The sequence below is a fragment of the Protopterus annectens genome, chromosome 4.part0 (assembly GCF_019279795.1).
Source record: "Protopterus annectens isolate FY-2018-M chromosome 4.part0, PAN1.0, whole genome shotgun sequence".
In the NCBI taxonomy this organism is placed as follows: domain Eukaryota; kingdom Metazoa; phylum Chordata; order Ceratodontiformes; family Protopteridae; genus Protopterus; species Protopterus annectens.
In genome coordinates, this window is record NC_056733.1 from 963,257,235 (window position 1) to 963,273,293 (window position 16,059).

A 16,059-nucleotide genomic window follows, 5' to 3' on the forward strand; every position below is an offset into this window, starting at 1 on the left:
AGCATAGCACATACTGTCAACATATATGCACATGTGGCTGGAGTGTACTGCAGGGCTCCACCAGATATATTGAGGCACCGGGACCGTGACTTCAGAAGCCCAAACACATGCTCAATGATGTTTCTAGTTTATGTATGTTTCTCATTATGGCGTTCTTCTGTGTCTATATGTGCATTTCTGATGGGTGTCATCATCCATGGTTACAGGAGGTAGCCAGCATCCCCCAGTAAATGGCCCTGTGGGATGTCCCCCTTAGCAAACATCTGGAACAGTTGTGATGCATGCCAGATATAGGAGTCATGACAACTGCCAGGGCTGCCAGCATACACATTCATGATAATCCCCCGAGCATTGCACATGACCTAGCAGCTGATGGAATTATACCCCTTGCAGTTGACATAGGATCTACCCTCCTCACCAGGTGGTGCCTTGATGTGTACATGAGTACACTCTATGGCACCCAGTACTTCAGGGTAGTGTGCTACATGGCAGAGGTGTTGCATATTGCTGGCCCTCTCCTCAGCGGTGAGAGGGAAATAAATGTGCTCACTGGCATGTGGTAGCATGGCATCCAGGAACTGGTGGAGTACCCTAGATGCTGATGCCTGTGAGCCCCCCATCATGTCCCCAGTTGGTCTTTGGAATGTTCCTGTAGCTAGTATCCTAAAGGCTACACATACCTTTGTTTACACTGGGATGGGTTCCCCTCTGATGGCTCTTAGTCAGAGTTGAGGTTGGCAGAGCTCAGTAAGTTCTTGTAGTATGTCTCTGTCCACCCTGTAGAGCCCTACAATCTCCAGCTCATGTAGCTCCTGGAAGGTTACCCTGGGTCTGAACACTCTTCTCCTTCTCAGTCAAGGCCTATTGTCAGCACCAGCAGCACTGACCTCAGCATCTAGCACATACAGGTGCAGTAGACCTGCAGCAGCCCCTAGCATTCTCTCAGATAAAATTCCCAAGTCTGTACTGCAATGGTGCAGAGTACTGGGGAATAATCAGAATGTAAGGTGTATGCATACTTTATAGAGCTCAGCTGTAGGTACAGAGTGTGTAGCTGGGTAACTGTGCTGCATTGCACCTGCCTACAATATAATTAACATCATGTCATGGCCCTATTTTAGTTTAAGCAAGGGTCAAAGCTAATTAAATACATTTTTTTAAAACACGCTCAGCATGAACTCTTGAGTGTTTCATCCTTCAGATGAGAAATTAAAACAAGGCTCCATCTCCTTAAACTGATGGTAGCTTAGGTGGATGTAAAAGATCTCACAGCACTTAATCGGTTAAAAAGAATAATGGAAGTTCTCGGATTCACTACCCAAATTTACTCCAGTGGCAGAGATACCACCTCATGTTTCCCTTGAAAAGAAGCCACTAGCCTAGTGGGAGTAGCCTGATCAACAAGGATGAATGGATAAATAAACTGCTTCTGATCTGATTTCTCTCTTACTGATTTGCCATAAATATAGTCATGAACATTCAGAGCCATAAACAATTACCAATATTTTTTTCAAGTTGCACGACTTATTTATGCATCTGTTGAAGCTCTGGTACAATATGCTACAGGTCTGCCCTCTTGTAACAAGGGTCTATGTTCAGTCATGGAATGTAAAAATCGTGGAACGGCATTACATCAAAAATGCCATTCAGCAAAACTCCCCACTAATTATATATATATATATATATATATATATATATATATATATATATATATATATATATATATATATATACCAACTCTGAGATCACAGTACCATGGGGAAAGGGCAAATTTCCTGATCCTACCATAATGCGATCTGACTCAAATGACTCGATGAACAGCATGTTCGATGAAACATGTCATTCAATGCTTTTTCCGTTCGATGACTGAACATAGACCCTTACGACAAGACTGATGCATCTAACACTTCCTGATTCAGATCAGCCTAAACTGTGGCTAGTTGTGACACACCACAGACCATAAGTGCAACGGTTTCTGTAACAAGTCTTTTCAAACTGTCAAGCTTCTGTCTTGCTGTCCTTTACTAAAACCATTATAGTTCATGCTTTACCAGTGTTCTTAGTGATTTTGTAATATCTGTTAAACTGGGTATAAACATTGACAGATACTGAGCCTTTACAAGAAATCTTAGATTATTGACTTGTCTTATACTTTCTTAATACTTAATGGCCCTTTTCAATTCTGGCTTAAGATCTTCTGACATCTAAATATAGTCCATATATTTGAGATTAGTCACACATATTTGACATTTGTTCCTATTCGGTTTCACCCTTTTCTGAATTAGCCTGCCTAACAAGCAAATTCATCTTTCTTTCTGCTGTTGATAGGTAGCTCTCCAGGTGAGATAAGGTGTTATGTGTTGTGTGTTGTGTGTTGTGTGTTGTGTGTTGTGTGTTATAGTATGTTACACTGTCCCCATCATCTAGCCTTCCCATTATTTCTGCAAAAACTCTGAAGTACTTCCAACACTAAAAAATACCAAAGTGCAATTTAAGAAATATATTTGCCAAAGGGGTGTTTCAAGTATACATCTCTGAGCTAAATTTATCCAATTTGATATTTCAAAAGCATTTATTAGCATCTAGTACAGAAAATTATTTTAAGATCTGCTATCACTGAAACAAAGTCTTCATCTCTTTCTGAATTTTAACCCATCCATTTAGGTCTCTGGCTATATATAAATAGTAAGCTTATATTGCTTCATATTAGTAACAATGCTGTTTGTCCATTCAGTCAGCTGAGATTGTTTACCATTCAGATCAGAGCTCTCTATTTGTTTAAGTTTTTATTCATCTTTCTATCTGTCTCTAAGCATTACAGATGCTTTTCCTTGAACATGAATTATAGATATTTCTTCTGCAGAAAGTCTGATATGATTGTTGTTGTTTGTCTTTTTGGCTTTTTCCCAGTAAGGGGTCGCCACAGCAGAACTCCGGTCTGCTAATGATTGGCAGTAGATTTTTACGAAACGCCGAAGTGCCAGCTCGACACCCAACCTCCAATGAAGGCAGACCCATTCACGCATGCATGTCTTTCGAATGCTATCCAACCGCGGGGAGGACATGCAGACTCCACACAGAAGGCACTCCCAAGCCACGCTGAGAATCAAACGGCAGAACCTCTTGCTGTGAGGTAACAATGCTACCACTGTACCACCGCGGCAGATATGGTACAACCCCGATAAACAGCTTAACTGACTAAATAAATCAGCATATAGCTGTATAACATAATTGAAATCTGTTTCCTCCTGATTTATTTACTTCATTTCTTGTTTAGCAATCAGTGATGTACTGATAACTGCATTCTACTAAGCAATGGTAAGAACTTTCTAGAAGGCACAGTCAAGCTGCCTGCTTCATGAAAATATCAACTGCTCTGCTCCTGAATACCTTCAATACCCATTTTGTGGAAAATCACTTGCATACTAATCAACTCAGTATATTTAGCTGATTTACTGTGTTTTCCAAAGAACTAAAAACATAGGCTTATATTTTCTTTGCCTGTACTCACAAGTAAGCAAAACCTGGCCTACTGGCTTCACCTTGTGTCAGAATATGTTAGTAAAGTATACGCAGAGTAAAACACAGTACCCAGCAACTTCAGGACTTTGAATGTATGGGGAGATTCATAAAGGTTAACACGGGGTGCGCAACATTTGTATACAGTGAGGTAACTTCCGAATTCAAGCACAGTCCTACCGCAGTTCTTTACTGTATATTCATTCATAAAGGTTACTGAAAGTGTACACATAGTATACAGCTTGTGTTACTTACAAATCCAGTTTCTGATAAAATATTTAATTTTGCCCCAGTGTCTAGTTTTAAAGTAGCATTTTGACTTGAATCAAAAGCCTTTTGACATAATAGTATTCTAAGTGCTGTCTGTGCCTTGTACTATAAACTATTTACATATTTCAATTGCATTCACAGATATTGCATCTTTTGTTTTCTCTTTAAACACAATAACATGCACATTTTGTGAAGCAGGCTTATTTAATATCTTATATATTCTGTAAAGTGGTTCTAAACACTACATAACATGAGCATTTGATTAAAGGCTTTGCACTTCTTCTTAAACTTAGCATATAAGGCTTTTTTCTCACTATATAATTTTTATTTATTTTATTTATTTTGACATTTGTTAACTGGTTATATCCAACTAAGCCTGAATCCTTTTTCAGCGGAGGTCAGGGGAGAAAAGCTCCACACAGAAACAGTTTACAGATTAATAATTATACATATAATGAGAAGCATAGAGAAGAAAAACATATGTATAGATTATTAAGGTAGAAAATACAAACTGTTAATGAAGATACCTGTGCAAATTTAGGAATGACAACATTTGGTGGGGAAGAGGTTTCAGCCGTTCTAAAGGTTTGCTTTAGTAGAAGGTAGGGAAGGTAATCATGCTAAGGAGAATAGATAAGTCGGGACAGCATACCCTCATAAGCAGGGACAGGATACCCTCATAAGCAGGGTCAGGATACCCTCATAAGCAGGGACAGGATACCCTCATAAGCAGGGTCAGGATACCCTCATAAGCAGGGTCAGGATACCCTCATAAGCAGGGACAGGATACCCTCAGGGGAAAAGACTAGAGAAGAAGTCTGAGTAGGGCAGCAAAGGGTAGTGGGAGTAGGTAGGTTTAGGTGGGGTTTAGGCAAGGGCAATTCTAGGAGTTCAGTAAATGATCTTTACATACTTTTTTTAATTCGTGAGAGGTGGGAATAGTTCTGATGACCGAGGGTAATTTGTTCCAAGCTAGGGCAACTGAGTAACTGTATGTGTTGGCCAATTGTTCTTTTAGGCTTGTCAATTTCCAGGAGGGACTGGTCAGAGCTTCAAAGAGTCTGGGTTGTGGTATATAAAGAGATGAGGGAGGAGAGGGCAGGGCCGGCGGTAGATGTCTTGAGGATGGAGTGGATGATAAGCAGTTGGAGTAGAAGGAAGTGAGTGGGAGCAATTCAATATATGTGAGAGGTTGGCATAATGGTTAAGGCTTTTCCCTTACAGACACAAAGGGTTCACATGCAGTAAATGGCTAGGCTTAAAATGGCCCACAAAGGTAGCTAGTCTAGTACTAATCTATGAACCTATATAAGCCAGTTGACTGATTTGAGACAGATGCAGTGGTGGGAGTTGAAGGTCTGATTAGCAGCAAACCTAGCTATTTAGTTGTAGGTGGTTTCTAGTTTGTTCTTTAGCGAGATTTGAAGGTAAGTTAGCATCTGTGAACCATGAAGGAGTCAAGGTAAAAGGTAAGTGCAGGCAGGCTAGGGAGAGTCTGGATTCTTTGGTGAGGAATTTATTATTTCTATATATTAGGCCAAGTTTTTCATGAGTCTTTTTTATGCAGTAGTGGACCTGTTGATCAAATTTGAGTTGGTCATCAATGATCATGCTTAGAAGTTTGGTATTTATTTCTACATTAATAGCAGTGTTCAGAGAAGAAATAGTAAAGTTAGATTTGAAATAGGACAGTGATTTTGGAAGAAATAGAAGTAGTTTTTTTTGGGATTCAAAATGAGTTGGTTAGCTGAAAGCCAATTTTCTACACAGTAGAGTGAGTTTTGCGTAAGGCTGTGTAGGTCTGAGAGATTGCCAGAAATAGAAATTATTGTGGAATCATAGGTGTATTGTATTAGTGAAGAGTGGGGGCAGGTAGTATGGAGGGAGTTGGTGAAGATGTTAAATAATAAGGGACCAAGTACGGAAACTTGAGGGACCCCTGTATTGATGGGACGAAAGGGAGAGAAAGAAGTTCATTTGACAGATTGCTGTCTATTGATTAGATAGGATGAGAGCCATGTTAATGTAGGATTGGAGAGATTTAGGTGATGCAATTTTTCCAGGAGCTTGGAATGTGACGCAATGTCATATGCTTTGGAAAGATCTATGAATAGACAGGATAGATGTTTGTTATTATCTCTGGCTTGGGAGATGGTTTGTGTGAAAAAAAATGAGTGCCGTAGTAGTGCTGTGGTTAGGTCAGAAACCATACTGGGTAGGAGTGAGTAAGCTTTCTTTGGGAAGATAGTCCATGAGCTGCTCCTGTACTCAGTTTTTCTAATATTTTTGAGAGGAGGGGACAGAATAGCTATGGGATGATAGAGAGTTCATTGGAGTGTCCTCCCTTGTGGATTGGTATGGTATAAAATTGTTTCCAAACTGTGGGTACTCTAGATACTAGGGTATATCTATTGATGAGGATAGAGCTAGGGTAAGCTATAGAGTTAGTAGCAAGCTTGAGGAAGAGGGGGGTGGAGATTATCTGCAGAGGTAGAGCAAGGCTTTAATTTGCGGAGTTGTTTGCTTATGTAGGCAGTTGGTACTGGTTGGTGTGAGAAGGTGACATTTAGACTGGAGTGGAGTGGAGGGTTAGAGGGGTTAGGGGTATTGCTGTTTTGGGTGAGATTCCTGACAGTTTCAATAAAATAGGAGTGTAACAAAGTGGCAGTTTCAAGTGGCGTGTTATTCTGACAGTGGTTATGTGTACTGGCATTGCCTGGGTGAAGGATTTTTTTTTGATTGTATTCCAAACCTTTTTAGGTCTGTTGCAATGGTTCATCTGGGGTTTTTGGTAGAACATTTTCTTAGCATTCTTGACTTCTTTTTAGTGAGATTTGTTAATTCTGTATAGGCTGATAGGTGGGAGGGGGGTTTAGTTTTTATCTAGTTTTTCCAGGCGTTATCTCTCTTGCTCATGAGTGTGCAAGTAGGTAGAGAAAGACAGGGTACAAAAAAATCAATTTAACTCAGATTTTTCTAAGGGAAGCAACAGAGTTTAAAATCTCAAGAAACATTTGGTTGGATTTATGAACTGCATCATTGGGGGAAGGTGAGTAAGGAAGAATCGGTTTATTGAGGAAAGTCTAAGTTCATCAGGAGTGACTTGAGTGAGTCTGCAGCACTCTTTGTATTTGTGAGGGCTATTGTTTGGAGAGGAGAATTGATGAATGCTAATTGGGGAGTGGTCACTAATACAGTCCAGAAAGAGTTTTTGGTTTGTGATAAAGGTCTGGATGAGATACAAGGATCCAGTCGAGGATAGAATTATTGTCGGATGTTTTATTGTAGTGAGCGGGAGTAGCGATAAGTTGGGTGAACCGTGCAGGTTTATACTTCAGCTAGGAGAGCTGGAGGTTAGGTTTTGCCAATCACTGTTGATGTCACCTAGTACTGCAGTTTCATTAGAAATGTTAAGAGTGATCCAGGAAAGAATGTGCTCGAGAATTGGAATATTGTTACCTGGGGAAGGTATATAGTAGCTATGGTGAGTTTCTTGTGGTCATTAGGTTTGCAGTTGACTAATACCAGTTCAGCAGGATGGAAGTTAGGCAAAGAAATATTAAGGGGGGATATGTTAAGTTGGTTAGAGTAGATTATGGCAACACCCCACCTTTTTATGTGTCCCATCAAGATGGAAGATGTTGTAGCTTGGGGGGGGGGGTTATTATTGGAGATATGGGGTTTGAGCCAGGTTTCAGAGAGTGCTTTTGTCAGGAGTGTGGGAGACCACCCAGGAATGGAATTCAGTGACTTTGTTGAGGAGACTATGTGTATTAAGCGAAAAGAGAGCTAGGAGCTTAGTAGACAAAGGAGAGGATAGTTGTGATTGCTGGGTGTAGGGTGAGGAATGGGGGACAAGGACAGGGTTAGTGTGATGTCTCCTGATTAGCATAAACTTTTAGTAAAGCTAGGAAGGGTAGGAAGTTTTAGGAGGAGGTAGTGATAATTGGGTTTGGTTTTGGGGAGATAAGGATGGAGGATAATAGTTTTGATTCTAGGTAAGAGGTAGTTAAGAAAATTAAACATAGAGGGTGATATGCTGAGAGTATGGAGAGTTGGTGAGTCCTTGGTGTAATGGATGTCAGTAGGAGAGAGGTTTAAGAGAGCTCATTTAGTGTGGCAGGAGGAGAGATGGGATAGTAGAAGTAGGGAAGGAATGCTAATTGTGATGGCTAACATATTAGTGAGGGAGAGAATAAGGCTAAGTAGGAGGTTTATTGAGGGGAGTCTGAGTGGCAGAGTGTTCTGTTGTGAGGAGGTTGGGGACGAATTGAAAGTTGTGAGTGGGAGAGTAGGTGTAAGTTACAATAGGGGAATGGTATTGAGAATGTAGTTGAGTAATTGAGAAGTAGATTGCTGTAGAGAGGATTTGAGAAAGAGAAAGAGGTAGTGTGATGGGAAGATAGGGAGGTGGATAGTTAGTTGGAGTAGGTAGACAGGAGGGAGTAGATTGTGAAGGAGGGAGGAATTGAGGCTTGTAATAGGGTGAATCAAAGTAAGGAGGAGGGGTGGAAGGGGAGGGGCAAAACAGCTCAGAGAATAAATATAGGGATAGTATGGGGTGGGTGGGAAAGGGGGTAGGGTAGAGTAGTGGAGTGAGCCCGAGCAATGCTTGGGCAAATGGAGCAGGGCTAAATTAAGATAGTTTTTTTCCAGACTCCTCTCTCTATCAGTTTCCTTTGGTAAAATCAGGTGAGAGTAAGTATGGTAGTAGTATTATAGCAGAGCAAATATAGTGCTGAATAAAGTGTAAGCTGGCCAGTTAGTTTCCTAAGATACATGCAACAAGTTTAATAACAAAAATGTATACTGTTATACAAGAGAGGGTTTGGGGGTCATGGGAGGCAACATGGAAAGCTTATTCACTGATAACTTACCTTTGTAAAACTTAGAAGTTTCAAAAAAGTACTGTGGCCACTTAGGTACCGAGACATACAATGGCTTGAATAGATAAATCTGTGAGGGCGCTTTACTTCCAGTGAGCTAGTAGATGCCTGAGGGCACTGTTCACAGCAGGGGTAGGGCAGTCTTAATTTGCCATGTGTAGGGTGACAGTGGGGAAAAAGCAAACACAGTTGCTGTTTAGGAAAAATAGGCTTTAGGTATAAGTTCATAGTAAATCAGAGTCAGGTAATAAAAAAAGAAACTTATTACAAGGCGAGGAAGGAGTGAGGATAAGAGAGGTAGTAGGATTAAGGTAATACTGATTCAGAGAGAAGGTGAGAGGATCAGAGTATGGAGGGAGGAAGGAAGTAGAGCAGGGAAGAGACAGGTAGAAAAAAGAAGAAAGTGTTTTTTGAGCATAACAATAAGAGTAGCAAATGAGACAGAATGGGAGTTACAGTGATATCACCATAGGAATAGGCAGGCAGTTTAACAAAATCTCATGCATAAGTTGTATCAAGCAAATTAACAATCGGTAGTTCAAGAAGCAGCAAGGGAGTTACAGTGATATTACCATAGGAATAGGCAGGCAGTTTAGCAAAATCTCATGCATAAGTGGTATCAAACAAATTAACAATCGGTAGTTCAAGAAGCAGCAAGGGAGTTACAGTGATATCACCGTAGGGATAGGCAGACAGTTTAGCAAAATGTCATGCATAAGTGGTATCAAACAAATTAACAATCGGTAGTTCAAGAAGCAGCAAGGGAGTTACAGTGATATCACCATAGGGATAGGCAGGCAGTTTAGCAAAATGTCATGCGTAAGTGGTATCAAACAAATTAACAATCGGTAGTTCAAGAAGCAGCAAGGGAGTTACAGTGATATCACCATAGGAATAGGCAGGCAGTTTAGCAAAATGTCATGCATAAGTGGTATCAAACAAATTAACAATTGGTAGTTCAAGAAGCCACAAGGAAAGTCAAGGCTGACTCCATCACAAATAATCGTACAGTAGCAAAATAGCATCCCAGAAAACAGATCGATAACAGCAGTTTCAAATGACCAGTAAGGAATGACTAGGGAAACTGCGGTTCACTAATTTAAAGATAGTCAGTATATTACATGTAAGCAAGGATAGTATTATTTAGTAGTATATTTTACAAATAACAAGAATGGCAGACATTTACTTAGTGTGCCCAGGTCGAGAGCATCAAGCATTACAGTAGTACCCACAGATACCTAAAATGAAACAAATTATTAGCACAGCTGCTAGTTAGGAAATATTGTACAACTTGTTAAAATTCAGCAATCAGCACCAGAAAGGTATTTCATTAGCTTAGTAGCAGTTAAATCAGGCTAACACTTACAAAACCTAAAAACAAATTATTAGCAGAGTTGCTAGCTAGGAAATATTGTACAGCTTGTTAAAATTCAGCAAACAGCACAGCAAAGGTATTTCATTAGCTTAGTAGTGGTTAAATCAGGTAACACTAGTTGAGCACTCTGCTCTCTAAATGTACAGGGCCATTTCAGTAGCTAGGAATGAGGAAGTGTGTTCTCAGTGCTATATTTGATATTGCTAAGGCATTCCTACTGCTGTTATATACTTAGTTAATTTTAGCTCTGAACATGTTTATACATAATTTACAGGCTTCAAATTCCTCACCAAGCTGGAATCGTATTGATACATCAACAACAATTCTGGCAAACCCAAAGACACTAAAAATGTTTCATTGAAATCACTTTTGGACAACCTTGAAAAAAAATATTTTGAGGGGGGGAGCCTCTTTGCACACCCCATGTGGAGGGACACCCTCACATCCCACAACCTATTCTGAGGTTGCACTACAGTGAAGTAAAGGGGATTCTCCACTATCACCAAAAGTCGATTTGGCCAAAATATATTCCTTTATATGATGTTCGTGGAAACTGACATTAACAAACCTAAAGGCTCCTGTTATTTTGTATATCTGTGGTTTCACTCATTCTGCATACTTTCTGTGCATTATCAAATGTCAGTCCTGATTTTCTCAACAACCAGCTTCTTATTTGGTCATTTTTAATGCCACAAATAATTCTGTCTTATCAATGAATCAAGTTTATCAGAAACTTACGGTGATTTGCTAACTCTGTCACATAAGTATCTATGGTTTTCTTAGCAACTTGATTTCATGGGAAATAATTATCCTTTGTTGGCCAGGTTACTCCTCTAGGTTAGTGGCTGCTTTTCAGGAGAGACCCAAGGTATTATTTATAATACTAGGGGAAATTTGACCTGGGTATCTGGAACCTTCCTCTACTGTTTTCAGTAGGTGCTCTGAGATCTTTTGCATCCACGTGAGCTACCATTAGCTCAAGCAAATGGGACCTTTGTTTCACATCTCATCTGAAGGATGGGACACTCTGGAGTGCAGCCCCCTTACTAATGCTGCACTGTAATGTCAGCAATTTGAAAATTATCCAGTCACCTGGAGTGGGAATAAAACCCACATATTTGTGATCTTCAAAAAACAAAAGTGAGTGTGCTAACTGTAGAGCCAATGATGCTGCTGTTGCTTGCATTTACATAGTGAAACTGCTTAGGAGTCTAGAGGCAGTACAAGGAATATTTACAAAGAAAAATTTTACAAACACCATTGGTAAATAACCCATGGAAGAAAGTTATATCTTTGTTGAACACTTTGCAATAATTAATATAGATACTCTGATAACTGAATTGTCAATTCTTTATTGTACTAGTATGCATTGAATACAGTCGAATGGTCAGGCTAATGTAAATATTGTATATAGTTGTTTAAAATGTTACTTAAAATAGTATGAAGATAGTATATCTGAAAATAAAAACTATTTGAGTAAAAAAAAATGTTACAAAGAACATGAAATACATGGAAATATGTAAACATGTTAAACTGTACATTGTACAGTATTCTTACATAGAAAATTAACACTTGTCTACAGAACATTTCATGATGCATCACTACAGACAGTTATTAACACAACCATATTGATGCAGTTTAATTTAGAAATAATAATTTAAAGTTTAACATGAAGGAATTTTAAACAAGGTTGAGATACTCCTATTTAACATTAAGATCCATGCATTGCAGAACAAACTACCTACATATATTAAGATATCAAAGAATGTAGATGCATTTGAATAGAACTTTGACACTTGGGTTAGAGATGTGCCCTATGATCTTGACCTTGCTGGTATCTTCAGCTGAACATTGAACTTAAAAACTTATAAAGGCTTTACAAATACAGTATTTGTATTTGGCTCACACAATGCATGCTATTTTGTTCTCCTTTTTCAGGCTAAAAGTATTAGATACCTTCATAGATTCCTGAAGTGAGATTTGCAGGAGCATCAAACACTGTATTTCCTCTGGCTTTTCTGCAATTTAACTCAGATCCAAGTTTTCAGGTTTCAAACAAATTATTAGGCAGCTTGAGACATAGTGACTGCTGTACTGAAAACATTACAAGTGAAAAGGGACTTGCAGAAATGCAAACATCTATATAAATTGATGCTCGAGTGGTTTTCCTTGTGGGTAAAAAATGTTATAAATTTGTAAGAGTGAGGTACAAAAAAACAAACAAAATTAGGGCTTGAAGCATTCAGAAAGGTTCCCACAGGTTGTTTGCCTGGTGTACACGTCACAGTTACATTTCAGATTAAGAGAGCGCCCTCCCACACTACTGAAACACAAAGACATGCATTACCAGGCTGGCCGTCTCCCTTACCACAAATGTTAATGGAGCATTCTAGGGAAGTGGCATGTGCTAATTAGCCATGTGATCTACTCCCCAAAATGTATACAGTCATCTGTGTTAATGAATATGGCAAAAACCTTGAGTTCACCTGACCATGCTAGAGGTAAGTGCCAGGGAGTTTAGTGTACAGGTAATGTTGGGGATAATGTGTGTGTGTGCGTGTGTGTGTGTGTGTGTGTGTGTGTGTGTGTGTGTGTGTGTGTGTGTGTGTGTGTGTGTGTGTGTGTGTGTGTGTGTGTGTGTGTGTGTGTCTGTGTGTGTGTGTGTGTGTGTGTGTGTGTGTGTGTGGCAGTTGTGTGTTTGTATGTGTATGCATGAATATGTATATGGGAGGGTCTGTCATACCTTCACACAGCCCACAGAGAAACAAGCATATCCTGCATCACAGGGGGAAACACTAGACACAAGGGATAATGCTTCATATCACACCTTAAAGGAACTTCAAAAAAGAACAGAAAAATGTTTTGCAGCATAAAGGACGTGAATTAGTGGAAACAGTGGACACTAGGGATAAGTCTTGTTATTATGTTGTAATGGGACTTAAAAATATTCAAGTCGTGTACCGTTAGCACTCAGAATCACATTGTTAGATTTGTGCTATCACAAGACACCAGTGATGCTTACATATTACCTAAAGCATTTGAAAATAAAAAAATAAAGTATAAAGCAGGAAAAAGTTATACACTCCTCACCTTTGACACAAGGAACAACTTGTCAAGCAGGAACCTTAACCCCCCTAACTCCCTGCACTAACTAAGTTAGTGCAGTGGGTATTGTTTACATAATAAGATACATGAAATTGTAATATCTGGCATCATACAATGACTGCAACAGTCTGAGACTTACATGGGACAGGGCAAGTATAGCAGGCAACAGGGGGGGTTGTGTCTGTGTGCGTGGAGGCTTCATGACATAACTGAGAGGAACACTAGATGACAGCAGGAAGAATTTGTAAACTTTTAAGTAGACTCACTAAAAAGTTAACAGAGCAACAGGCCTAACATCACAATGCACTTTAAAAACTATAAGAAGCATGGAACCGTAATGCCTGGCATTACTGAATGACTGTAAGGACCCATGGTTAAGAGACATTGTATCAGGTTAAGGATCCATGGTTAAGAGAGATTGTATCAGGTTAGGGATCCATGGTTAAGAGACATTGTATCAGGTTAAGGATCCATGGTTAAGAGACATTGTATCAGGTTAAGGATCCATGGTTAAGAGACATTGTGTCAGGTTAAGGATCCATGGTTAAGAGACATTGTGTCAGGTTAAGGATCCATGGTTAAGAGACATTATATCAGGTTAAGGATCCATGGTTAAGAGATATTGTGTCAGGTTAAGGATTCATGGTTAAGAGACATTGTATCAGGTTAAGGATCCATGATTAAGAGACGTTGTATCAGGTTAAGGATCCATGGCTAAGAGACATTGCATCAGGTTAAGGATCCATGGCTAAGAGACATTGTATCAGGTTAAGGATCTGTAGTTAAGAGACATTGTATCAGGTTAAGGATCCATGGCTAAGAGACATTGTATCAAGTTAAGGATCCATGGTTAAGAGACATTGTGTCAGGTTAAGGATCCATGGCTAAGAGACATTGTATCAGGTTAAGGATCCATGGCTAAGAGACATCGTTTCAGGTTAAGGATCCATGGTTATGAGACATTGTATCAGGTTAAGGATCCATGGTTAAGAGACATTGTATCATGTTAAGGATCCATGGTTAAGAGACATTGTATCAGGTTAAGGATCCATGGCTAAGAGACATTGTATCAGGTTAAGGATCCATGGTTAAAAGACATTGTGTCAGGTTAAGGATCCATGGTTAAGAGACATTGTATCAGGTTAAGGATCCATGGTTAAGAGACATTGTATCAGGTTAAGGATCCATGGTTAAGAGACATTGTGTCAGGTTAAGGATCCATGGTTAAGAGACATTGTGTCAGGTTAAGGATCCATGGTTAAGAGACATTGTGTCAGGTTAAAGATCCATGGTTAAGAGACATTGTATCAGGTTAAGGATCCATGGCTAAGAGACATTGTATCAGGTTAAGGATCCATGGCTAAGAGACATTGTATCAGGTTAAGGATCCATGGCTAAGAGACATTGTATCAGGTTAAGGATCCATGGCTAAGAGACATTGTGTCAGGTCACAGACAGGTAAGTGGTATCAGTGTGTGTGTCTGAACATGTGCCTGTGGGAGAATGAATGGCGGGTTCCTGTGCCAATGCAGTGCATAGGCTGCTAGTGTTGACTACAGAAGGAAGTGCTGATCTGCACTGCTGGTAATTATGGGTAATTCAGAGACATGCAAATTAGCTGACAATCAGATCTTTCATCATTATGGCTAACATGTCTCTTTATCACATTTTCTGGTATTGCAGAAACAGCCCCTTTTGGTTGCATCACTTATTGGCAGCAGTAGGGTTCTTTCTGGGTGTCATGGTTATGTGAAATTTAAAAAGTATAAGTCATTTTGACATTTATAATGTCTGAATACAAACTAGAAACAATTCTATTATTTTTCAAAGTCAAAGTGAACTTTATTGCTATTTAGACTCCACAAGGTTAGCTAAACAAAATTGTGTGTATCAGGCTCAGTATTGAGATAACAATTATACAAATCGCAAATTACATACACCCTTGTGGGCCATTTTAAGCATAGCCAATTACCCCATAATCAAACCCTGCACCTCCTGTTTGTAAGGTAAACACCTTGGCCATTATGCCAACCTCCCAGTGATTGCATATAACATATGAATATACATAACATTTACTTTAAGTTAGACTGTTATTTTACTACATAGTGCTATAAATTACTATCTTTACAGGTTTTTTGCAGCTGAGTGATTGATTATTGCACATTTATTTATTGCATACTTATTTTCTTATATGTTAGAATAGCTAGCAGATAAATATTGCACTTCATTGATGTAAACAAATAACTGTGAGCGAGTATCTCATAATTCCTATTGCACCATAATGGTTTGACTGACACAAGACCTTGTCAATGACTAACATTCCTCAGATTGCTTCCAGAGTTCAAGAACCTAATTGCCTGTGAGAAGAAACTGTTCCTGAACCTGGTTGTTGTAGAGCGCATGCTGCAGTATCATGTGCCAGATGACAAACTTGTAAACAGACCATAGGCAGGGTGTATAGGATCACTGTCTGTGTTCATGTCTCTGTTGTAGCAACGTCTTATATAGACCATGTATCTCTGGCATGTTGGAGCCTATTATTCTCTCATCGATCTTCACCACCCTCTGTAGGGTTTTTGACCTGCAACTGAACAGCCCCTCTATCACACCATGGAGTTGCTCATTAGGATGCTTTCTATGGCACCCCTGTAGAAGGTGATAAGGATGGAGGGTGGTAGATTAGCTTTAATTAATCTCTGCAGAAAATGCAGGCATTGGTGGACTTTCTTAACTATGTGACTGGTGTTTAGTGACCAGGATAATTCCTCCGCGATGTGGAGTCCCAGGAATTTTGTTCCACTTACTATTCCCACCCTCTCGCTCTCCATTAATCATGAGTGAAGGATGAGCTGGATGGGTTCTCCTGAAGTCTATTATGATCTCCTTGGTTTTGGTGATGTTGAC